This window comes from Eurosta solidaginis, chromosome 3, assembly GCF_040869045.1.
Source record: "Eurosta solidaginis isolate ZX-2024a chromosome 3, ASM4086904v1, whole genome shotgun sequence".
Taxonomy (NCBI): domain Eukaryota; kingdom Metazoa; phylum Arthropoda; class Insecta; order Diptera; family Tephritidae; genus Eurosta; species Eurosta solidaginis.
The window spans coordinates 72776075-72794979 of record NC_090321.1 but is presented as its reverse complement, the minus strand read 5'-3'; the positions used below and the strand labels follow the sequence as shown (position 1 = coordinate 72794979).

At 40.4% G+C, this 18905-nt stretch overlaps 1 protein-coding gene and 1 long non-coding RNA gene across 4 annotated transcripts in view; both read right to left on the bottom strand.

Annotated features, from left to right (window-relative positions):
- Positions 1 to 18905, bottom strand: part of Asx (Additional sex combs) — a 124990-nt gene that overhangs the window by 89236 nt on the left and 16849 nt on the right. The gene's annotated exons all lie outside the window — the stretch shown is intronic.
- LOC137246451 (uncharacterized) lies at positions 4345 to 6810 on the bottom strand. The gene is made up of 4 exons (XR_010951503.1): positions 6392 to 6810; positions 6050 to 6336; positions 4666 to 4753; positions 4345 to 4586 (listed from the first exon to the last, which is right to left on the bottom strand). It is a non-coding gene; the product is annotated as an uncharacterized lncRNA (long non-coding RNA).

Genomic DNA, 18905 nt, shown 5'->3' with positions numbered 1-18905 from the left:
TTCTGCGCTCACGATTGAGATATCTGGCGAGCTATGACAGCTTCCTACCATACGTGTGGGGGCGTCTCCGTTTATTGTGCAGAACGTCGTTTCGTCTATTTGATCCGCCAACATCTCACCCCTACTGTCCGCCCGCAAGTTTGAATGCCATAGGTCGTGATGGGCATTGAAATCGCCTAAGATAATGCGATTGTTGCCAGTGAGTAAGGCCTCGATATTAGGGCGGTATCCACTGGGGCAACAGGTGACAGGAGGGATGTAGATGTTGATGATTTCTAGATTTGCATCGCCTGACCGGACAGATAGGCCTTGACGTTCTAAGACATTGTCCCTGTGGTCGATGCCAGGATCAAATATATAATATTGCACAGAGTGGTGTATAATAAACGCGAGGCCACCTCCATTTCCGCTCTCGCGGTCTTTCCTGTGGACATTATAACCAGAGCAGGTCTGCAATGCAGATCTTGCTGTGAGTTTAGTCTCTTGAATCGCAGCAATGCGGATGTTGTGCCGCTTCATGAAATCGACTATCTCCGTAATCTTCCCAGTTAGTCCATTACAGTTGAACTGCAGAATTCTGAAGTGCATGAGGGGTGACGCCGCCACTCTAGGGGTAAGTGACGGGTGACTACGCCTAGGTTGTGGAAGGCCAGGACGCAATTGCTGTTGTGGCCTTGGGACTGGGCGCCCTTGGGCAAGCATTGGGGTACCCGGCTGATTTGGGTTTGCGACCTGGCAACATGGCGCGATGAAACCCGTCGAGGGGTTGCCGTCGCGGAGACCAGAACATCTAGGAAAGTGACACCACCCAAGGCAGGAGCTGCATTGAGCGGATGTCGCAGACCTATATATTCTGTGCTGGCAGACGGTGCAAGCGGAGGCAGGGACTAAGGGCCGATTTCACCAACTCGACTAAGGCTAAAACTTAGTTGTGACTTAAGTTAGTCCTGATTTGCGGCTTAGTTTTTTTTCGGTTTCACCAACTTAGTTACTTAACGAAATTGACATACAACAACCCTATCAGCTGTTTTATACATAGTAGTATTTTTTGCTACTCCTTAATTTCACGCAACCCAATCCATTTGAAGTATTGTCAGTTACGGCTGTCAGTTGCGTATTGGCAACTTTTAATAAAATTATAATAAAAATAATATTTCATATGCGGGTGTAAGCGGTTTTGGTAGTTATTTAATGTATGAGAGTGGTACAAGTGGTTGCTACCTGCAAGCTTTCTGAAATCAATTGGCGCTAACACTGAGGCGACACTTGTGCACATGCATCCAGGTAATGTGCCACAGAAGCAAGCAATGAAGGAGTAACTAACACGTTGTATCTCGGTAAATTTATATTCGGTGCTGCGAGAATACTATCAAAAGAAGGATCAACAGGTACCCGAGGCCGCAACTGAGCCAAGTACATCCATTGAAGAAAGAGAGCCAAGCAGTAAAAAGCAGAAACTAAGCGAAGATGATGCGGATAAGTAACATTGAATAAACGATTAGACAGGCTTGATCTGTATAAAAATATTGCCAAAAACACTTGGAGAATTCTCCAAAGCCTTTCTGGTCTTGTTTACAGAACGACCTAAATTTGTATGCTCAAAAACCTCGGACAGGTTTTCGCCATTACAGCACAATAAAACCTTGCTAGCTGTAATAACTTGACTCTTTTTTTTCTGCAGCAACTTCGGGCGCAACATCAAGCACTGTTACAACAACAGCAGCGTCCCCTAATAGCGACAGCACCGGCGATTATAGCGAAACAAATAACCCATCTGCAACAGTTCCAGCAGCACCGGCGCAGAAATGGCAGATAGAAAACCGGCGTGCATGTGAGTTAATGCGCGTCACTTTTGATGCACTTGTCATAGCAGCAAAGGAACACCCAAGTAACATCGTGCAAGCTTTATTACACTTTGTAAAACCTTCACGCCCAATAGTGTTGTACAGTCTTAGCAAGGAATTGTTAATGGACTTGTATGTAGAGCTGAAAACCAACTGTAATGTCACACATTTGCATTTTACTTGAAATTGGTTACGTTACTATCAAATATTGCCCAATCGCACACATCCTGAAGTAAATATGAATGGTAATAGTGGTTACCTCTTGACTGGTTATAACATAGGCTAACATTCTTGGTTTATTTATAATATGTAAACAATTATATTCAAATTAATAATATATCGGACGAATATATACCACGGTTTTAAGTTGACTTTTGCTGTAATTCTTTTTAAATTGGTTTTACTTCCTTTAATTGGAAATAAAATCCACATTCACACCGTTTGGGTGCACCCTTTTCCAGCCACATCCAATTAACATAGCGATTACCCTTACCTAAAAAGAATGGTTGCAAAAAACTAAATACAAAGCATAGTTGGTTGCTCTTTAGGGCCAGGCCCACGTTTTATGATTGTATCGAGTAGCAAGGGATTTGAGGATTTTATTACGGCTCTGGATTTTCGGAACAATGTCGGCTGCGTGCTCACCAAAATGTAGATCCTGATCAAAAGTCACACCCAAGATTTTGGGGTGTAGGACAGTCGGTAGCGTAGTGCCATCGGCGTGGATGTTCAAAATGGTCGACATTTGGGAAGTCCATGTTGTAAATAAGGTCGCAGAAGATTTAGTCGGGATCAGGGAGGTAGCCGTTTATTCTGTTGCAGAGCTCATCGATCTGTGGGCCTGGGTCTGTGGCCATTATTGTGTAGTCATCGGCGTATGAAAGGATAGTGACTCCTTCTGGTGGTGAAGGTAGCTTAGATATGTAGAAATTGAACAAAAGAGGGGATAGAACACCACCCTGTGGCACCCCTTGTTTAATTCTTCTTGGTTTTGATGTTTCGTTTCTAACTTCCACCGATGCCTGCCGACCACCCAGATAATTTGCGGTCCACCTGGTCCGCCGGGAAGTGGGGCCGGATTTCGGGAATTCTCCCGGCGGGAATGGAACGTGCCGAGGCGGATTCAATGACCTTACGGAAGGCACGCTCCCCTTGGCGGGCATCAGTCGGGATAGGGAGGGCAGCAAAGCGGTTGTCTATAAAGCATTTATATTCCCATTTTTCCTTGTTTGAAGTTTATGAAAGTGCGTTTTTCAGTGACGATGAAGTCGGCGGTACGCTCGAGCGAAATAAGTATGGGCAGGTGGTCGGATGCGAATGTTACCATCGGCTGCCAGTTGACGCAGTTTACGAGTTCTGCGCTCACGATTGAGATATCTGGCGAGCTGTGACAGCTTCCTACCATACGTGTGGGGGCGTCTCCGTTTATTGTGCAGAACGTCGTTTCTTCTATTAGATCAGCCAACATCTCACCCCTACTGTCCGCCCGCAAGTTTGAATGCCATAGATCGTGATGGGCATTAAAGTCGGCTAAGATAATGCGATTGTTGCCAGTGAGTAAGGCGCTAAGGGATGTAGATGTTGATGATTTCTAGGTTTGCATCGCCTGACCGGACAGAAAGGCCTTGACGTTCTAAGACATTGTCCCAGCGGTCGATGCCAGGATCAAATATATGATATTGCACAGAGTGGTGTATGATAAACGTGAGGCCGCCTCCATTTCCGCTCATGCGATCTTTTCTGTGGACATTATACCCAGAACAGGTTTGCAGACCTTGCTGTGAGTTTAGTCTCTTGAATCGCAGCAATGCGGATGTTGTGCCGCTTCATGAAATCGACTATCTCCGTGATCTTCCCAGTTAGTACATTACAGTTTAACTGCAGAATTCTGAAGTGCATAGGGGGAGACGTCGCCACTCTGGGAGTAAGTGACGGGTGACTACGCCTGGGTTGAGGAAGGCCAGGACGCAACTGCTGTTGCTGCCCTGGGACTGGGCGTCCTTGGGCAAGCATTTGGGTACCCAGTAGATTGGGGTTTGCGACCTGGCAACATGGCGCAATGAAACCCCTCGGGGGTTGCCGTCGCGGAGACGCTAAAGCGTAGACTACGGTATGCCCTTGGACGTGAACAGCAAGGAGCCACGAAAGATTTATAAGAGTTACGTGGACGTCGGGTTTTGGGATCAAGCCCAGAACAACCTGTCCGATACAACCATCCCTTACACGAGACACACTGAACAGAGTATGACCGTCCTAAAAATATTCCTTTCCGGCAGACGCAGCAAAAGCATTTCTCAGGACCGGGGTCAGGAGGCGGACCCGGATTGGATTCGATACCTTCCCAGAGCAAGAGAATATGGAGCAGTCCCGCTGCAAGGAGCTGCTGGGAGGATGCAAATTTGTGGGAGGGATGCAGCAAATTAAATGGGGTTACACTGAAATGACAGTCCTTCGTCAGAAAAATCCCGAATCGCTCCGGTACATAGAACCGACTGCCTTGGGAAGCAGTCACTAAATATAATCAACATAAATTACAGTGTTTATAAAGTATTAAATTATTATTATTATTTGTGAATTTATTTGGTTACTTTTTTCTTAATAAAAATATATTTGCGTTTATTTAAAAGTAATAAGTTTATACAGGAGCTTTCTCAACCAATTTTAACCAATGACCGCATTAGCAGCGTTTTGATGTACCTTTTTGCAGCCACTTCCATTGCACATAAGTTTGATCTTCTTCGCCTGGAAATAATATAAAATAAATGTTTAGTATGTTAAAAAAATAGTTTTTGTTCGCTGGTGCTATTTATTCTTCACTCACAGATGCAACATTTTAGTGAGCACGCAGCCGCAATTGTCCCGAAAATCCAGAGCCGTAATAAAATCCTCAAATCCCTTGCTGGCAGTACCTGGGGAAAAGATAAAGAAACGCTCATTACTACATACAAAGCAATTGGCCAGCAGTTTACGTGCTACGCGTCAACCATATGGTCGGCAAGCCTAAAAATGACTCCACTGGAAGAACCTACAGGCCTGCCAAAATACTTTTCTCAGAATCGCCACGGGCTGCCTTCTTTTGTCCCCAGAACACCATCTACATAATGAGGCGAGAATATTCCCCATCAGGGAGAGAAATGAGATGCTAATCAAACAGTTCCTGTTGAATACCCAGAAACCTGAGCATCCCAACAGACATCTGATTGATGAGCCAACACCGCCTAGGGGCTTAAGGAGTCATATCCGTAAGCATTTTGAGGAAATACGGCACCTGAGAACTCAGCCGTATGAATGAGGGTTATTAAAAGCGTTGGTTCCAAGAGGGAAGAAGACGGGGCGGTTGCTGATGCTCGGCATTGCTACCAACTCAACTACGGAGATTGTAGTCATGAGTGGAAGCGGCCGTATGAGCTGGTGGCGCCGTGGGGCGTGGCTTGTTGAGCAGCAGAGCTGCTGAAAGGTAGTGAGGGGTGCTGAGGCGTAGACTACGGGGCGCCCTTAGGGTTCGATACCTTCCCGGAGCGGGAGTATGGCGCAGTCCCGCTGCAGGAAACAGTCTAGTTGAGGGGTCGACCGCTAATACGCGTCCAAAAATATCGAGAGGTGTCAAACGACGCGTCTTGACATCAGTATTAATAATCCGAAGGCCGAAAGTAAGAATTTTAACTCGTTCAAAAGATATTAACGAAAAACAGAAATATTTCCCGCGGGTCCCTCCGAAACCAGGGGTGGGATCCATCGTATTTTTGCGCAGAACACCTCTCTGTATTGGCGGCCTTCGGCCGCGCTTATAAAAAATTACCTTGGGTGGGTACAACACCGGTTTGTAGACCAAAACTATATCCACGCAAAACACTTATGTTCACAACTTTTTTTTGTGGGTACACAACGTTACAACAACCACATGAAAATCGCCCACTTCAACTGCAAATATCTCAGAACTGAGATACAATTTTTATTTTCCGCCTTCGGATTATTATTTTCGAGATTATTCGCATCTTTTGATACCTCTCTCGATATTTTTGGTAGCGTATTAGCAGTCGACCCCTCAACTAAACTTTTACCCCGCTGCAAGGATCTGCTGGGAGGACGCAACAAATTAAATGGGATTAGACTGAAATGAAGCCGGACAGCACCGGCTGCCTTGGGAAGCGTTTATAAATAAATATAGAGATATTGTTTTCCAATTGCTATTCACGCATATTCACCTGGGGAATTGATTTTAACATGGGTGCAGTCCATTGCCCCAATTACACGCGGAAAATTTGCCCTTTCTTTAAAAGCAGCCTGTGTTTCCAAGCGCTCCTGTTTCGTTTGAGGAAATTTCACAAAATCTGGTTGCAAGGATACTAGATGGTAGGAAACTAGCGTAATTGCACGTGAGGCACTTGCTTTTGAAACTCCAGAAAGGGCTGCCACAATTTGCTAAAAAGATCCTGGAGCATAGAACCGGAGTGCGATGAAAAATATTTGGTGTGGCTGCATTGCGTTGTTGCTGTAAACGGAGAAGTAATTTAGGGCAACATTTATAAAATATGATGTAAACTTACCGAGCTTCAAGATAAATTTTGTCTTTCATTAAAGAAAAAACCAACCAAGCAGCACCTTTGCACATAAGAAATCGTTCGCGAAAGTCAACATCGTCATAATAATGAAACAAGTCAGGACGCTCTTTAATTTTTCTTTTTCGTCGAAGCACGATTACCTGCAGAGCTTCAAAATCGCAATCACTTTCACCAGAATCTCGAAGATCCATTAAATTTTTTACAAATTTTCCACCGAGAATACAAATAAGCCTCTTCAGAGAAATTACAGATGTCAACAATAGCGGGGTTGCTATATTTGCATAATGAAATAAGTATAAATAGTGCCATTTAATTCAACTCAAAATTTGTACTACAGCAACACTGTTGAAAGTCGAGAATAAGCCAGCTAACAGGTAGGCTAATTTGCGACTTAGCTAAGCATTGGTGGTGAAACAGAAAAATTAAAAAATATGACTTAACTAAGTTAAGTCGAGTTGGTGAAACCGGGCCTAAGAGTCTGTTTCCCTGACCTGCACGATTACTGCCAGAAAAGAGGGGGGGGGGGGGGGGGGGGGGGGGGGGGAACTTGACAGTTCTCTCTTCTTGCGTCTTGTTCGGCTGTGCCGAAGACTTCATACCTTTCATGAATGGGGCTGAACATTCGTAATAACCAAATAATCGGCTACATAAGATAAGAAATATGTACATATATAGTGAACGGATATACATACCTAAGCGACTTTTAAGATAAATATAAAATAAAACAAGTAAGGAAGGATAAGTTCGGGTGTAACATAGTCAGCTGGGAGCTTAGCTGCGTTGGTTTCGTAGGGTTTCGTAGATGGTTTATAAGTGGTTTTTAATTCCATATCACATACGTTTGGGAAATGTCGACCAAATTGTAGACCAAGGGTGACGTTTTTTGGAACGATTTTCCTTCATCCTTTGAAAAATAAGGGAAAGTCACCATATAGGAAAATGAACCTGGGGTAACCCTGGAATGCGTTTGTATGACATGGGTATCAAATTAAAGGTATTAATGAGGGTTTTAAAAGCGAGTGCCCCTCAGTTGTATGTGAATGCGTTTTCGAGATATTGGCCAAAATGTGAACCAGGGTGACCCAGAACATCTTCTGTCGGGTACCGCTAATTTATTTATATATGTCATACCACGAACAGTATTCCTGCCAAGATTCCAAGGGCTTGTGATTTCGTCCTGCAGAACTTTTTCATTTTCTTCTACTTAATAAGGTAGGTGTCACCAATTTTCCAAAGTTTTTTCCAAAGTTATATTTTGCGTCAAAAAACCAATCCAATCACCATGTTTGATCTCTTTTTTCGTATTTGGTATAGAATTATGACTTTTTTTTTAATTTTTCAAAGTTTTCGATATCGAAAAAGTTGGCGTGGTCATAGTCGGATATCGCCCATTTTTAATATCAAGATAAAGTGAGTTCAGATAAGTACGTGAACTAAGTTTAGTAAAGATATATCGATTTTTGCTCAAGTTATCGTGTTAACGGCGGAGCGGAACGACGGACGGTCGACTGTGTATAAAACAAGACGGGCTTCAACCGATTTCGCCCGTTTTCACAGAAAACATATCGTCATAGAAGCGATGCCCTTACCAAATTTCACAAGGATTGGTACATTTTTGTTCGACTTATGGCATTAAAAGTATTCCGGACAAATTAAATGAAAAAGGGCGGAGCCACGCCCATTTTGAAATTTTCTTTTAAAGTTGTAGTTTGTTGCACCATATCATTACTGGAGTAAAATGTTGACATAATTTACTTATATACTGTAAAGGTATTCAATTTTTTGTTAAAATTTGACTTTAAACAGTTTTTTTTAAGTGGGCGTGTTCGTCATCCGATTTTGCTAATTTGTATTTAGAACACATACAGTAATATGAGTAAACTTCCTGCCAAATTTCATCATGATATCTTTACCGACAGCTCGCAAAACTTTTAAATTACCTTCTTTTAAAAGTGGGCGATGCCACGCCCATTGTCCAAAATTTTACTAATTTTCAATGCTGCGTCATAAGCTCAGCCCACCTACCAAGTTTAATCGCTTTATCCGTCTTTGGTAACGAATTATCGCACTTTTTCGGTTTTTCGAAATTTTCGATATCGAAAATGTGGGCGTGGTTATAGTCCGATTTCGTTCATTTTAAATAGCGATCTGAGATAAAATTACATACCAAATTTCATTAAGATACCTCAAAATTTACTCAAGTTATCGTGTTCACGGACAACCGGATGGACGGACGGACGGACATGGCTAAATGAATTTCTTTTTTCGCCCAGATTATTTTGATATATAGAAGTCTATATCTATCTCGATTAGTGCATGCCGTTACGAGGTACCGTTATGCGAACAAACAAATGTTTCACGTTTTTTGTGGTCTGCATGCTATAGCTATGACAATGAATAACTTAACAATATATAACGTAAACGTAAGTATTTGATGAAATTTGAAGCTTCTACCCGTTAAAAAGGGGGGTACATAATATATATACGACCGATCTCTTCGAATTTTTCAGACAACAATATGTGATATATCCATACGTAAGCATTTGGTGAAATTTGAAGCCTTTAGCTCTTAAAATGGGGCTATATATACGACCGATCTCATTCATTTTTTTCGACAACAATATGTGCAATATACGAAAGCATATGGTAAAGTTTGGAGCTTCAATCTGATAAATTGAGGAAGATTTGACAAAATTGCTCTTTTCTGAAAAATCGATTGCATGGGGAAAGTATGCTAGGGGTTCGATCCGGCCGGTTCCGACAAATGTCTAATCGGACATCTTAAACTACCCGCTCACCAAATTTTATCAAGATATCTCAAAATTTGAGGGGCGAGTTGGCATACAAACAGACAGACGGACATTGCTAAATCAACTCAGCTCTTCATCCTGATCATTTCGGTATACTTATTGGTGGGTCTATCTATTTTCGTTTAAGGGCTCACAATTTGGAGATTCGTGACGAAATTAATATACCATTTCATTTTCATGAAAGGTATACAAATTTGTGTATGATAATTATATGTAAGTGACGTAAAATTTTATGAATCACAAAAATGTAATTATTTTTGTCGGACTTTTTAAAGCAACATAATAATTGTCAAACATTTATATTATAGAAGTCTCAATATAATAATTATAAGATACAAGGTCGCAATTTATCATATATCAAATTGTAATAATAAATTTCCCAAATAGTATAAATTTCCAATTTGGTGTGTGTTTGTACATAGTATAAATTTTAAGCTTAAGAGGATCTCAAATCCTTGCAAATACATCCAAAATAGTTTTTTGTTGTAACTTGGTTACTTGACATCCCATTTTTAAAGTTAATGTTATTATTTTTGCCTTAAGAACATCTATAGTTCCTTTTCAGGTTTTCTTCTCAATTTTGAGGTAGTTACTCGTTTCTTCATGGTTTGGTGAAAAGATCATACTTTAAGGGGCAACTGGTTTAGCAGCAAAAAACTAGAACAAAACGACTTCTCGAGACATCAAATCCAAAAACCAGATATAAAATAACCAAGTTACAAAAAAACAAGTATGTCTAAGTTCGGGTGTAACTGAAAATTATATACTTAGCGTGAGTTTTAATTGTACAGTTCATTTCAGATATATTACTGTTATTATTTTTGCCTTAAGAACATCTATAGTTCCTTTTCAGGTTTTCTTCTCAATTTTGAGGTACTCGTTTCTTCATCGTTTGGTGAAAAGATCATACTTTAAGGGGCAACTGGTTTAGCAGCAAAAAACTAGAAGAAAACGACTTCTCGAGACATCAAATCCAAAAACCAGATATAAAATAACCAAGTTACAAAAAAACAAGTATGTCTAAGTTCGGGTGTAACTGAAAATTATATACTTAGCGTGAGTTTTAATTGTACAGTTCATTTCAGATATATTACTTTTCCCATCTTACTTAGGCACATTTTTGACAAAAATTATTATCAAAAGAGTGTGTGGCTATTAACTAATATTTTGCATTACAAGGGAAAGATGTGTACTAACTTATGTATACGTCAACGCTTCTTCGAGTTACTGCTCCAAAAACGTGAGATATTGCTTGGACAAAAAAGGGGCGGTGCCACGCCCATTACGCATTTTTTAAATTTTTCTTTTTGTTATTATAATTACACTTTGAAAGTAAAATATCACTGATATAAAACAATGTTTGGAATAGATTTTGCATATTACATCTCTTAAATAAAAGTGGACGTAGTGTTTAACCGATCTAGACCATTTTTACTAGAAATATTTGTTCTTATAAGCCTAACATCTGTATTAAATTTTGTTACGAGGGATTTTTTTTGAGGCTCTAGAAATGTTGTGTGATGCCCATATAAAAAAATGTTTCCCAATTTCCTCTTACAATAAAACTTGGTAGGTGAAATATCATGGATACAAAACTATTTTTCGCTGAGATATATCTTACTATTCTTGTCTACGACCCTTTTAAACATCTTTTATATAACCTATTAACCTATTTCGTTAATTTTTCTTCGAAGCACTTCCTTGGTACAGTAAAGACACCCCTCTGACCAATTTTATTATAATAGGTATAATGGTTTTTGATTTATGATTAATAATATTTGTAAAATTTATTTTATCACAAGTGGGCAGTACCACGCCCTTTTTCAAAATTTGTTTCAAAGTCTCAATATCGTCAACACACAAAATTTCAACATTATTTACTAAAAAATCAGGTTTTTTGTGTTAAAAAATGTTATATTTATTTCGCTCATTTTAAATAGCGATTGGAGATGAGCGCCAGGGAACCCATATACCAAATTTCAATAAGATATCTCAATTATTACTCTAGTTATCGTGAACACACACAGACGGACAGACGGGCGGACGGACGGACATAATCAATTCCTTTTTTCCCCTGGTCATTTTGATATATGGTTCACTTGATTAAAGGCATAAATGTTTACGGAAATAAACGCATTTGATCTAGTAACTAGTAGTTCTCTGATAAATCAAATTAACACTGTACTTTCTTCAAAAATACACACGCATAGAAATATTTTTTCAGATAATGGTACATCTTAGCAGCAAAACTTCGGCAGATGCAGGCCCAATGAGAGGGGAGGGGGAATGGGGGGGATTACCCCCGGGCCCGGGGTTTCTCAGAGGAAAGAGGTACTAAGAAATTTTTTTAATTCAGGAGAGTCTTTAGTTGTTCGATGTGCAATTTTTAAGCCGAATTTCAAAAGCAACGAATATCTGCATCTCGTTTTAATATTATAGTAAAGTGTGAAAAACATTTTGAAAAGTCCATTTTCTTAAAATTTAAGAATAAATATTTCATTTGGCAGCTGGCTCAAAACGGGAAACTATATTAGATCAACGCAAGAAAGCCAAGTAGTTTGCTATTATCGTCGCTGCTACGCCTGCTGCTAGTCACGTTGAACAGAATTTTAAAATTCAAGAACGGTTTTTGGCTTTGACAATGGCAATGACGCTTAACTCAAAACATATTTATTATACATATAATCATGGCATAAAAAAGAAGGTAGTTCCACTCAAAATTGAGGATTTTTGAAGTTTCATAATCTTTGTTGTTTTGCTAGAAGCGTTGCCATACCGTTACTGTTTAAGCCGAAATTGTGCGTTCAGGATGAAAACGCAATTATCAACTGAGACAATAATAATATGCTTTAGCAGGATTTATGTGCATACATATCGATTGAGAACACAGTAAAACATGCAATTTATTGAAAAATAGTGGATAATGACTCATATCTTTATGGCAGCTTGATCCCTAAACAGAAAAAAATACACGTAAAATCCTGCTGTTCTAGCATGGCCCTATTATCATGCCTCTACAGTGGATATTTCTCGAGGTATGTTGAGAAAAAGTGTACCTCCAAAGTCTGCAGTCTTACGTTTGTGGGACGTCAATGCTAAAGGGGTACAGAATGTGTATAGGCGGGGCTTGCCCCAAAGTGACCCCTGGCGACGGGCAAAATAACTCTCATAACTACTGCTAACCTGCAGAGCTACAGGGCAATGTTCTCCCTAAAAAATTATTTTACAATTCCCTCCTCAAGTGCTAAACTTGAATTATACAATAAATAAAAAATGTGGACTTGTAGCCAATTTATCTCCATTAAATTTCATAAAAATTGCGTTCAAGTATGCTAAACTCTTTAGAAATTGCGGTGTCAGTTTATAGGGACCTCCTTTGGGCACGTACGGACACTTATGAAGGCTATATTCCTTTGCTTTGTATACTTCGATCCCTGTTTCTTCCACCAAAGGAATTTTCGGGTGTTCGAAAAACTTATTAAAAACATTCTTTTCTAGGCTGATATCTCGTATTAAAATATTTCCAACGCATGTGACTAATTTTTTTCTTTTTTATTTCAAATAACTATGGAAGTAATTTAGTCGTATCCGTTAATATGAAATCCATCAAAATTAGTAACATTTTCAATCTGGTAGCTTGTTTTTGGTGAAATTGTAATTTTCCCTGCAAAAGTCTAGTGGCTAATGTCACACTAAATGGAACTACATACCTCCATTTTTTGTATCATGCATATAATTTTGTTCACAATATTTTATTTTTTTACGAGACATCGAGAACACGGCTTCTCGCGAGATTCTCGAATCTCGAAATACTCGCGAGCTCTCGACTTTCAATTCAGTCGCTGCATTGGCAATATTCTATACATTTCGGTGTTTTTACTTGTGGTTTTGTGGACATTTTCGCTTGTGCTCCAAAAGAAATCGTAAGCTTTATATAAACAGCCAATGAATCGATTGAATGTCGAGGAACTCGCGAGCCTTACGAGTAGTTCGAGATTCGAGAATCTCGCGAGAAGGCGTGACTCGTGAAAAATCTCTTTTCGAACAACGCATGCGGCTCGGGAAATCTTAAGCTCTAATTGTAACCAAAAAAACTGGTCAGAAAAGCGCTGATCTAATTTGCCATACTCTAGGTAAACAAGAAATCCCATTAAAAGATTGTCGTGCACAAAGGCACGAGAACGGCGCCAATATGAAAGGAGCTTACAACGGAGCACAACGTCACATTCTCGACAAAAACTCGGATGCTGATTACTCGCCTTGTGCAACCCACAGTCTCAATTTATGTGTGTTGATGCTGCAGAATGTTGTACGGTTGCAATTACTTTTTTCGGAGTTGTACAAAAGTGTTTTACTATATTCAGCAGCAGTCCACAACGATGGGACATCCTCAAAAAAAAATGTACCGAGCTCTCTTCACAGTCTTTCAGGCACTAGGTGGTTGACTAGAATTGAGGCAACCAGACCATTCGCAAACCATGTTCCAGGATTAACACAAGCAATAAACGCATTACTTAAACCAAATTTGACTGCGCAAGCATACGGAGATGTTACCGACATTTTCAAGTACATCAACAAGTTCGAATGTATCTTGCTGTCCTCAATTTGGTTCAAAATACTGACTACCATTAATGAAAGAAACGTCGTACTCCAAGCTAGAGACGCCACCATAGATGTTGAGGTCCGACATCTAGATGCCTTATTAGCTGATTTGAAGTTGATCAGGAACCAATGGGAAACAATTGGGAAACGAATACAAAACAGTTGCTGTTCAATTGAATATCTCGCCAAAGTGTCAGGGCATTCGAAAGAGAAACCCCAAAAGACGTTTTGAAGATAATGGAAATTAGATGATTCATGAGTCTGAGTATGATCCAGAGTCTGATTTAAAAACAATACATTCTTGGTGATCGTTGATTCGGCAATCACTGGCATTACTGAACGATTTGCAGCTATGAGAAATTTGAACGAGACGTTTTCCTTTTTGTGGCAATTTGAAGACATGGATGAAACTACGGTTCGGGCGAGCGCAGCAAAATTTACCGAAAAATACAAGTCGGACGTTTGTCAAAGCTTAGAATGCGAAGTAATTCAATTGAAACACATTTACGAAGCAAATTTTGGTAAAGGTCTGTCACCATTGGAATTGCTAAATCCCACCTATGTTCAAAATCTGTATAAAATTATCTTTTGCACTATACCTGTCACTGTAGCTAGTGCAGAACGTTCTTTCAGCGTCCTTGCAAGAATCAAAAACTTTCATAGATCGTGTTCATCTCAAGAGCGAGTTTCAGGACTTGTCATGCTTTGTGTTCAATCCGTTTTGGCAAGACAGTTAAATTTTGATATTATTATAAACCAAGTAAAGGTGTCTAAGTTCGGGTGTAACCGAACATTATATACTCAGCGTGAGCTTCAATTGTACATTTCATTTCAGATAAATTACTTTTCTACACAACACGTGGCACCGCCCGTTAAAAAAAATTTCTCCCCATTTCCTCGTACAATAAAACTTGATAAGTGAAATATCAATTATTCAAAACTATTTTTTGCTAAGTTATAGCTTATTATTCTAGTCTACGACCCTTTTAAACTTGTTTTATATCTAAGTTGCCGTCGTCTTTAACCGATCCCGTCCATTTTTACTAGAAATATTTTCTGCTATAAGGAAAATATGTGTACACAATTTCATTACGATATTCTTCGAGTTATGGCTCCCGAAACATAGAAAATTGCTTAGTCATAAAAGAGGCGGTGCCACGCCCATTTTTTTAAATTTGAAGTTTTTCCTATTTATTGTTATAAATCCACTTGGGAAATGAAATGTGACACTAAGGGGTACTATCATTTCTAGGCCGATCCTGAGCAGTGACTTGTATGCACATAACCAAATTAATCATTATGTCTACACATATGTCCATACAAGTAGCGGTGAGCAACGCACAAAGACATGCATATATCTGAGATACTCCCAAAAGTATGCATTCATTAGTGCAAGTATCACTCACATATACACGCGCATGGGGTATGAGAGAAGGTATAAAATCGTGCATCTGTAGTTATAGCTGAGAAATTTATAGCTGATAACTAACTAGTAAATTCTGGAAATAGAAGCTCCTAGAAATATGTCGGCGAGGAAACCGGACAGTATAAAAACGGCAACAGTTGAGGAACAAAAAGTCAGTTTGATTTAAGCACGCTATCTGTCGAGCAATAGAAGTGTTATTTTGAAAGTAGTCTAATAAAGACCATTTTGCATTATCGAATATTGGAGTTATTTATTCAACAGTTTAGTGATTCGAACGTTAGCAGAAGGTTGCAAAAAGCGGAATTGCAGTAAATTCGTTACAATTGGTGTCAGAAGAGGAATTGTTGAATAAATTCCGAAGATTTTGAATACAACTTGGACATGGCAAAGTTAAATGAATTAAAGATCCAGCAACTGAAAAAGGAGTTGGAGAACCGTAGATTGAATACAAAAGGCAATAAGATCGAACTTCAAGCACGGCTACGAGAGGTAATGGAGTCGCAAGGAATTGTTGTGCACGAGTATGTCTTTAATCCTGATGTGGAAGAATTAACAACAAAAATGGAAGAGAAAAACGAAACATCACAGACAGTTACGAGCACAGACTTGAACACGATTTAGGAGACACGTATCTCAGAAATGTCGTCAGAAATAACATCTAAAATTGAAGCACAAGAGGCACGTATGTATATCAGAAATGTCCGTCACAAATTTCACCACAGGTATCATCGCAGATCTCTGCACAACTGGAAGCGCGTATGGAAGAGAACCTAACGCAGTTTCAGGAAGGGTTCAGTGGTCGACAAGATAAAATGGAGACCGAGATAGATGCTTTAAAAGATCGTATTCAGGAGTTACAATTGAATCGTCCAATAACGTCTACTCTGAAGGTAAAATCCCCAAAGTTTGAATGTTCTGTTCCTTTCCAGGTATTTAAGCTCCAATTTGAGAAGACGTCGGCAGCGAACAACTGGAATGCCGAAGATAAAGTTGCTGCACTGTTCGTGGCTTTAAAGGGACCAGCTGCTGAGATCTTACAGACCATCCCAGAATACGAACGTAACAGTTATGAAGCATTGATGGCTGCTGTAGAACGACGGTACGGAAGAGAACACAGGAAACAGATCTACCAAATAGAATTGCAAAACCGCTATCAAAAAGCTAATGAGACTTTGCAAGAGTTTGCTTCGGATGTTGAAAGGTTCGCACATTTGGCAAATGCGGACGCACCCGTGGAGTACACCGAGAGGGTAAAAATCCAGAGTTTTATAAATGGCATACGGGACGTAGAAACGAAACGAGCGACATATGCAAACCCAAACCCCACATTCGCAGAAACGGTATCCCATGCACTGACTCAAGAAACAGCGTCACTTTTGAGTAAACCCGCATACAAAGCTCATCGCGTGGAAGTGGAAATACCAGACTGGGTAGACACAATTTTGGAAGCAATAAAAGGAACGCAGCAGAAAAACGATGGTGCCGTCAAATGCTTTAAATGTGGAAAGCCAGGGCACATTGCACGTTATTGCAGTACCAATTCTAACAGTTCCAGCAATGTGGGTGGCCGTAAACGCAGAGCTGAAGGAGATGAGCAAATCTCCAAATCCACTAAATCGTTAAACTAAAGCGAGTCAGCCGCAAGGGGCGACAGCTGGCTCCCTCAATTTAATGCCCCATAATCTCGATCTCGCAAATTGGAAGAAGTTCAAGCAATCTTACTGTCGGAGGACATGTGGATGAAAAGGAACGTTTACTGACTGTAGATACGGGTGCATCCCATTCCATCATTCGATCAGATTTAGTCAACAAGAAGATAAGACTATTGCTTGGAGCAAGGTTGCGTACAGCCACGGGAGAGGACACCCAGGTAATTGGAGAAGTAGCATGTGAAGTAGCAATTGGGAACGTCACGTTACTACACAATTTTATAGTGGCAGAGATTGTTGATGAAATCATAATTGGAGTGGACTTCTTAATCGACCAATGCATCGAGATCGATATGCAAAGCAAGATATAAGAACATGGATGTGCCACTTAATTTCGGCTACGAGAGAGGCTACAGCAGTAAACGAGTGGTGGTGGAAGAGAGTCAGCAAATACCACCAAAATCCGAAGCAGTCATCTGGGCAAAGGTTGATGGAGATTGTGGGACAAACAAATTGTGGGTTGTCGAAGCAGCAAACAAATCAACACCGAACGTACTTGTAGGAAAAACCCTGGCTATAACAAAAGAAGATGGACGTATCCCGGTAAGAGTACTCAATGAGTTCAAGTCACCACTCAAACTGACCAGAGGGGCAATTTTGGGAAGATGCCACGACGCTGAAGTAATAATCAATTGTGAACAGCTACAGGAGGAGGCTTCAACTAGCAATATTGATCTTTCAGATGACATCATGGCATGGACGGAGGGACTAGAGGAAGACTATCAGAGTAAGGCAAAACAACTGCTCCTAACAAGCTCCACGTAGGGTTCCACTGGCGAAGCGGGAAGTTGCGAGTCAAATCATACAAGAAATGAGCGACAGCGGCGTCATCGAACCATCAGCTAGTCTATGGAGCTCACCGGTAGTACTTGTAAAGAAGAAGGATGGAAAAATTAGGTTTTTCGTGGACTACCGGAAGTTGGATGACGTTACGAAAAAGGATAGCTACCCATTGCCAAGAATTGACGACACTCTGGACTCGCTCTCTGGAACAAAATGGTTTTCGACACTGGACTTGAAAAGAGGCTACTGGCAAGTGGAAGTGAAGGAGGAAGACAAAGAGAAAACAGCCTTCAGTGTCGGTGATGGTCTTTGGCAATTTACAGTGATGCCTTTTGGACTATGTAATGCACCAGCTACTTTCGAAACACTCATGGATCAGGTACTAAAAGGACTACATTGGAAAACTTGCTTAGTGTATCTAGACGACATCATCGTATTGGGAAAGAATTTCGAAGAACATCTCAAGAACTTGGAGGAGGTTTTCCAAAGAATAGCTGGTCTGAAACTAAGTGCCAAAAAGTCTTCGCTGTTTAAAAAGGAAGTAAATTATTTGGGTCATAAGGCAACGACTAAAAGGCATCTGTATTGCGAATGAAAAGATAGAGGCAGTAAAGGATTGGCCACAACCACTGAACCTGCATGAATTGAGAAGTTTCCTTGGGCTGTGCACATATTACCGTCAATTTGTACCAAACTTTTCCAGCGTAGCCCATAGCGTGGGAAGCGTTTGTGCACTGCCCCAATGTTGGCATATCCGATTCCAGGAGCAACATTTATTCTAGGTACAGATGCGAATGGATATGCTATAGGAGGCGTTTTGTCACAACTGGTTGATGGACAGGAGAAGGTAGTTGCATATTACAGCCGTTCAATTGGAAAACCAGAGAGGAACTATTGCGTAACACGGAGAGAGCTGTTGGCATTGGTAGAGTGCATTAAACATTTTCACAAATACCTCTACGGCCAGCGATTCCGCGTCAGGACAGATCACGCAGCGTTGAAATGGCTTCTGCAGTTCCGTAATCCGGAAGGATAATTGGCACGGTGGATCGAGCGACTACAAAGCTATGACTTTTCCATTGAGCATCGAAAAAGTAGTACCCATGGAAATGCCGATGCAATGTCACGAAGACCATGTAGTTTGGAATGCAAGCACTGTTCAAAAGCCG